Source organism: Salvelinus namaycush, chromosome 40 (genome assembly GCF_016432855.1).
Source record: "Salvelinus namaycush isolate Seneca chromosome 40, SaNama_1.0, whole genome shotgun sequence".
NCBI classification, from domain to species: domain Eukaryota; kingdom Metazoa; phylum Chordata; class Actinopteri; order Salmoniformes; family Salmonidae; genus Salvelinus; species Salvelinus namaycush.
Window position 1 is genome coordinate 14,553,743 of NC_052346.1, and position 7,196 is coordinate 14,560,938.

Consider the following 7,196-nt stretch of genomic DNA (forward strand, 5'->3'; position numbering starts at 1 on the left):
TTATTTGATGTGAGAAAAGTTAACGCAGAGAAATTGCCGATTGTTCTTGTTCCAACTACTTTTGTCACAGATTTGCATAACATAAGTTTACAAAAAATACTATAATTTAGGAAAAATAGGCCTATGTTATATCGAATGCTGAACCTCTGTGCATCTCCACTGTCAATGTTATTGGAGCACCATAGGGAATTATAGTTGACAATTTCACCGGGCTATATTTGATTTATTCACAATTCATATTTATCTTTAACTAATTCGCTTCTCCACCTTCATCATAGCAGCAGCATCCGATAACTTTATTGATTATGTAGCATTTGCGTCATCTAGCCCTATATTAGTCCGTAGACGACTAGTCACTCAAAGTACGGTCTATGCGTTTGTTTACATCCACCGCGTGACACTTCCTCAGTAGGCCCAATATGGGGGATCTTGCCGATCTTATTCCATAGCTCTGGTTAATGCTGTAGGCCTATCTCACCGGAGTTGTGCGTCATGTTTTACAGACAAACATAAAGGTAGATGTTGCTACTGATATTGTTGTAAAATATTGAATCATTCGCCCTACGTCAGTATAGGAGTAAGACGATTCGATTCAAAGCAGTGTAGTTATTATATTTTAGTGTTATTGTTTTCATGCGCCAGTGTATTCATATATTCAGAGTGAAATGGGCCTTATTTATGTTTTGAGAAACAGTATTGTTATTTTGCAAATATGCTCATAAGGTCAAGATTCTTCATCCCGACACACTGACATGCATGCGCATGTGAACACACTGTATACTATCCACTGTTGTCATTACGTTATTAGAGTTTTGGCATTGGATATTCTACTTTTTAGTTGCAAAGCGATGACTGTATCCTACACTGTTTAGGTTTTCCTTATAGGCCTATGGTGTAAATATGCTCTTGCATGGGATGGTGCAGGGTGCATGGACAACTCGTTTTTCACTGACTATAGCCTAATGCTTCCGAATTCCCATTATTGTAAACATCCTTTTGAGATGATTTAAATTAAACATACATCTCATTAGTGTGATAACAACACAACAAGCATGATGCTGACCTAATGCATAGCGAGTCTAAATATCTCATGTTACCCTCAAAGTATGGTAGTCTTGGTGTAGACAGATGTTTTATGGTTTAAAATAATACTTAAGAGAACTTTGCGATTTCACATCGACACCAGGCTTTGGGGCAATGAGTTGGACATTGATTAGGCCTATCAAATTGGACATTGGAGCCAACGAATACAAATAGATACAATAATGGCGTATAAACAAGTTTGAATTAGCTTTTGTTGTGTAAAATTGACATTAGCGTTGAGAATGCAATACCTTTAAGGTTTGCGCATGTTGTTTTATGTTGTGTGACTTTGGTCCAGCTTAGGCCTATAGGCCTGTGGATAGGCTACATCTCTATTTGCGTAATAGTGCATGCCACGCCATAAATTATGCTACAGTGTAGCCTATATAAACTATTTCGATTTCTTAAGACTGAAATTAGGACGAAACCTATAGCTTGGAAATGCACTCGGCTCTCCAACTTTTTCGCAAGTTGACTATTCAGCTAAATGCACTATCCACGCTCGAAGATTTAAATTTCGCGGATGATTTCCCATACACTAGTTGCTTAGCAACTGAATTCAACGTTATAGAAGAAGTATGCATCACTTTCCTTTGTCCTCATTAATAAAAGTGCCAGTCAGACACGCGGGTAGATTTGGTCATTCGAATCCATGAAATCCCAGAGAAATGGGTGGCTATAGCCAACGTTCTGATTATAGACGCATGCAGTTTGGTTCGAACTGAATTATACAAAAAAAATGTGTAGTATTAGATAGCTTCCACTTGCAATATGCAATTTCCATAAATGCCTATAAAGAAAAGTAGGATCATTTAAGACAAGCATATAAAAAGTAAGAATATGTTTCGTTTGGATATTTCAAATAGCCGAGATAATTGTGAGCACACGCGTCCATCCATATAGGCCTAAACAACTTTCCGCCACCAACGCACCCAATATAATCGAATTGGTATTTGTGAAGAGGGATAACCCATTGACTAAATTTAGTTGTCAATAATTCCAATTCAATAAATGGGTGGGGCATGATATAACACAATATATAATAGGTCCAAGAAATCTATATTATTTTCCATTTTCTACATATTTGATCATCTGGGGCGTATTGCCCACCTTCGAAATGTGATAATATGTCACATGACGTGTGTGATATGTTTCACACGTCTGCAAAAGTATTTTGTTCTGAATCGATGTTACTGCGTTATGGGTCTAGTATAGGAATTATTACCTGCATTGCTTAATAGCAAATTAATTATAACCATTATGCAAACTTAGTGCATTGTGCGTTTACCATTCATGCATGGAAAAGCTGCTTGTGCAGCATTATTTGTCTGTGTGAAGGGTTCAAAATGATCCACATTAATAGACAATTATAATATTTCTCTTTTACAGCGTGACATGTAAAGACTTCCAAAATAACATAACTGGTTTTGATGTGTTTTATGCACAAACTCTCTCTCGCCCAGCCAGCCTGCTCGCTCAGCATTTCATGTGTCTTCAAAACCTGGTGGGCAATACCCTGGCCTAGTCCTTTGTCTCCATAACGCATAAGAATATTTCTCGTTGTGGAATCTGTATGGCAGCGTAACTTTCTCTTTTAAATCGTGAACAATTGTTACCCAGGTTAAAGGGGGAGGCCCCCCGTCACCCCAAAGCCCTGCAGTTTGGACATTCTCTCAACACAATGGGGTTCAACATAAGGCCGTTTTCATAGAGAATATTTGTTTCGCCACCAGACCAACCCATGTAGTGGTAGCAGAAATGTTCATCGACGTTTTTGATTTGGTTAGATGTCTGCAAGTCCATCTATGCGCCCAGTTTAGGCCTACAGTATGTGGCAGATTAACGTTGAGTGTTTTTGGATTCATTATTCAAATATCAACACTTTCTCTGCACTTCAGAATAAATCCGTTCAGTCACGGCGCAACAATGGACCTAGCATAACGAATGGCAACATTATGGACTGCTGATAGGTAGACTTGGGTGACACATCAACAACAACGACGAAAAACAACAACCTAACACAACAAATTGAGAAACAGCCTGATTCTTCAGATTGTGCTCTTAGACTCGATTAGACGTATAGTCCTAATATGTTATAATCTAGGCCTGTGTGCACCTCTTTACAGGATCTCAACATTGTTATTACGTCATAGCAGATTGAGGAATACATTTCCTTTATACTAAAGTGTTTAATATGGTTTAGTTTAGGTTATTTCTCACAACATCGGTTCTATTATGCATGCACGTATAGTGTTTTGAATTCCTTGAAAGTCTAATATCCCAGTCAAAATTTGACCCACACAATCGTTTCCCTCATATTCTACTTCTCCCACGTGCCGTCTACATGAATATGCATTAACCCGGCGTTGTTTTCCATGGGGAGGCTTCCTCGATGGCCTATAGTTCATATCCTGTTGCGAAAATTGTAGTCTTCTGTCGGTGATATAGATTCCCCCACAAAAAATATCTAAGCCCCCTCATGTTCTGCTCTTGACTGACGTGATGATAAAATCGAATGTATATTTATTTGATATATTCCTAATCTCCTACGAGTCATTACACATGCGTCTCCTTCCAAACTGAACTTCTTCTTCTTAGGCCTTTTGTTCTATTGCTAATAAATAAATAAAAATCCCTTAGCCCAGCTCTTTTTCAGTAGGCCAAGTCTAATGGGCGTTGTAATAGGGTACTTCCCATGGTTATGTTATATTGTGTCAATACTTCCACATGAAGCTCCATTTCATCAGAGATGGCCCTTGACGACAGAAACTTCCTCTGTTTCCCTTTCTGCGGGCACAGACTCGTGTCTCCCTCTAAAACGGTTTGGTTTGATATTCCTTATATCCATTTCATTGCCTGCAGGTAACCATCCTATTCTCCAGAAAGTGAAAGATAAAACCTTTAATCAACTTAAAATGATGTAACCAATGATATTATAACAAAAACGTTTAAAATTGTGATGATTGATTTTATGATTTAATTTGTTTTGAAGAGTAACTTGAGCACAAAGGCATTGCGTTGTATATATCTACAATATTATAGTATACATGTATTATAAAATAGACTAATCAGTAGCATATTTATATTATAATTTTGTATTAGTTTCAAGTTATTAATGTCACGTGCACAAGCACAGTGAAATGCCTTTCTTGCAGCTCTAAAACCAACGATGCAGTTGTCAATATCAATGTAGTACTAAAAATAACAGAAGGTTGAACAAAAACACACGAGAAATAAAAATAAGAAATAAGAAGAACATGAGAAGTAAGTAAACTATATACAGGGTCAGTTAATGTGTGACTGATTCAAAGCCATGAAGATGTATTAATAGTTAATATCGTGCGTGCTCTCTATAAACGTTGCAACTTCTTATGGTCTCATCCCTGCCTATAACATCTAGGTTATTGGACTTCACTTTCAAGTATTTAGATCCAAATTAAAACGGAAAATGTGGACATGATAATAACCACATATACAGAATATAGGCCTACGATATATCATTTATCACTCGGCATTCTGACAGCGAGGGTCCGGAGATTGGACCGTACAAAGCACAGATTGAATTGCACGGATTGGCATGATGTGCTGCACGCGGGGTGCCTATTCCTAATTCCGACTGCCTCGTGCCTACCCGACCTGACATTCTCACGCGCAAGAATGGAGGACGCTTTAAAATATGTATGGCGGTGACGCGACTCTTGGGGTTTCCTTTCTATAAATCGTGAAGGTCAGGGTTTCGTGGTCACAGCGGATGGGTAGAATAGAGTCTGTTTAACTAAGTACTCTAAACTAACATGCTTCAGTATCTGATCCGCCTGTCAACAATACAAAAAAGTAACTTCAAATTTAATGTTTTGTTTTTAAATTTGTCATGCCATTAAAATGTAGGCATACTAAACACCGGCCCTATGCCTATACACATGCAGCTAAACGTGTGTGAGCCACAAAAAAATACGAATAATCAACACATAAAGACAATGAAATAGACGTTGATCTATAAACGTATTGTCCGCGTCCTTCCGTTTCAAGACGCTGTATTGATTCACGTTTAAAGAAATAGGTTGACATATCCAACAACCTGAAAATACAGTGGCTAGATGTAACTGGCCGAACAGTTGACAACTCTTGTCAGTTGCAGGTCAGGCACCGTAAAGAAGACAAAGTGCACATCACCCAGTCACACTCATCCCTTCATACTCCATCCCTTCATACTCCTATAAGACACCTTGACCATTGTGAAATAATCAAGGAGGACTCGGCTTTGGTCTGCCCTACAAACGTCTCTCACCCAAGTTGAACCGCGGGGTTTATGGTAGCCCACTTTCAGCCCATGAAGAGCCGTGCGTGAGATCCCGCTACATTACAAACATACCCGCAGTCACGCACGCATGTCTTCATTCACCAACCTCGCCAACCTCCCACAGCATCTATACATCTGATGTATGGGCATTCAGGACGTCATCTGCACAGAGGTAAGATGTGATATATTCGAGCGTACAGCATGTTGGGGTTTTGAATGGACACTCGCCGCACTCTCTTCCTCATCAGGTCTGTTGCAGGCATCTGTTTTTGACATATTGAGATTTATCAGTAAACTTTGGATATATCTATCGGGTGGGTTTAAATACACAACTTTATCAAGCTTTGGCAGGAATATTAATGGCATGTCATTTTAAATGTGATAAAAGATGGCTTCAATTTGTTTTGTTTAAGTCAAGAAAAAACTTTGCCTAAATCCGTTTTGCCTTAGGCCTACCATTATAATGATTAATAGTAAATTAATCTTTTTAATGCGTTCAACAGTAGCTGTATTATTATTATTACTAAGCTGGTACTTTACTTGATACAAGGAAACACGTAATGCTTCAAATATTCACATGCGAATCCAACTTTAGATCATGTGCAGGCTTCAAGTTTTCCCAAAAGATGATAACGTTTATCACTTGTCCTCGATGCACTTCATATGCAGCCATGACACTGCAACAAAGCCACGTATTTGCTATGGATTGTTTTGTCTCATGTCAAATTTCTTGCATTAGAAAATATCGCTATGTTATGAAAATAACTTCAAATATCTATTATTGTATTATTCATCTCTTTGATGTATGAAATGGATTTTGGGGTAAATGTGGCTCTCCAAGCTTCTATGACATTACAGCGCCATCTGCTGGAATTAATAGCTGGGTCTAATATTCTGCAAAATGAAGATGCTTTTTATTTTGTTTCCTACAATTAAGAATAACTGTATTGCATACAAATAATAATGATGATATTGGAAAGACCACGATAAAAACAAGAATTTCAAGTGGGAACATTATTTACAAATTAGGCTACTATATTAAAATATGTAAACTGTTTTAATCAATGAAAGTCAACTGTTTTCGTCATTGTTTAAACATAAATGACATGTATCATATAGGCTACGTTTATAATAACACATTAAAAAAAATTCATATGTGAGGATTCGTATGTAGCGAATCCTAATTTTAAATGTATCACAATGTCAGCTGAGAGTTACAGAAGCCAACGTATAGACAGACCTCTTGCCCTGAACGCTTCGGGAAAACGGCGCTGCTGCTATGCAAGAGACATTAATAACAACAGCATTTTAAACATGTACTTTCTCTGACTTTTCATTTGTTTGAAAATTGCAACAATTGCAAATTGAGCCTAATTGTTTGTCGTGATGCGTGAGTTGATCTTATCTCGAAGTTTTCCCCTTAAATGTAATTGTTAGGCTAGTTTTTTTATGTAAGTTTGATTTCGTTCAAGACTGGAGATTTCGTTCAATTTTGGAAGTCTTTCCCATGCAAATTATTATTGTATTTAAAGTAGGCCTATACATTGCTTTCAATTTAACTTTGTATATTCTTATCTTCCACAAAATACTAAAAAATATTTTTTTAGGATTTTGGGGGGAATATATTCAATACAGAGGACTTGAAATCACATGCATGTTTGACCAACCTGATGTTATTGGTAAATAGCCTACGCTAGAGTGGGGCGACCCTCTCATTCACTTCTTTCTGCACAACACAGTTAAATCACCTATGTCTGGAGGGGCCTTAGTGTGTCTCATACCCACTCCCATAGTTTTACCATTACAGTTTCAA